The following is a 522-nucleotide window of genomic DNA, read 5'->3' as shown; positions in this document are numbered from 1 at the left end:
TTACTCCCAGTGACACACTTAGTCCAACAAGACCACATGTCTTAATCCTTCCCCCAAAGAGTTCCAACAACTAGGAGCTACGAGCATTGAACATCTCAGTGACACACTGTACACACGCCAAGGCAGAAGGAGAGCAGCTGGCAGCCCTGGCCAGTTCTAGAGAAAGCCCGTGTGGAGGAGGCTCAGGCTGGAGGGGTTCAGAAAGTGACCTCACTTTCCTCACAATGGTCCAGATGTAACCTGGCATCACAGTTGAGGCTGAGTCACTTGTCCTGAGACACTCAATGAGTGAGAATGTTTTCCTGCTTTAGGAAATCTGATGGCTTAGGCCGCAGAAAAGATGGTCACGTTGGCCACCTTTGGGGACGTTTGGTGTGTCTTCTCAAACACGTGTGAATCCTCACTTCTACAGCTAATGTCAAGCACACAGGGCAAGATGTCAGGTCCTGCTTGGCCCACCTTCCCCTGAAGTCAGCCCTCCCCTCACACATGTGTAGCATGTCCTTCATTAGATCCCCTACT

The sequence above is a fragment of the Microtus ochrogaster genome, chromosome 24 (genome assembly GCF_000317375.1).
Source record: "Microtus ochrogaster isolate Prairie Vole_2 chromosome 24, MicOch1.0, whole genome shotgun sequence".
In the NCBI taxonomy this organism is placed as follows: Eukaryota; Metazoa; Chordata; class Mammalia; order Rodentia; family Cricetidae; genus Microtus; species Microtus ochrogaster.
This window is presented reverse-complemented; position numbering follows the sequence as displayed.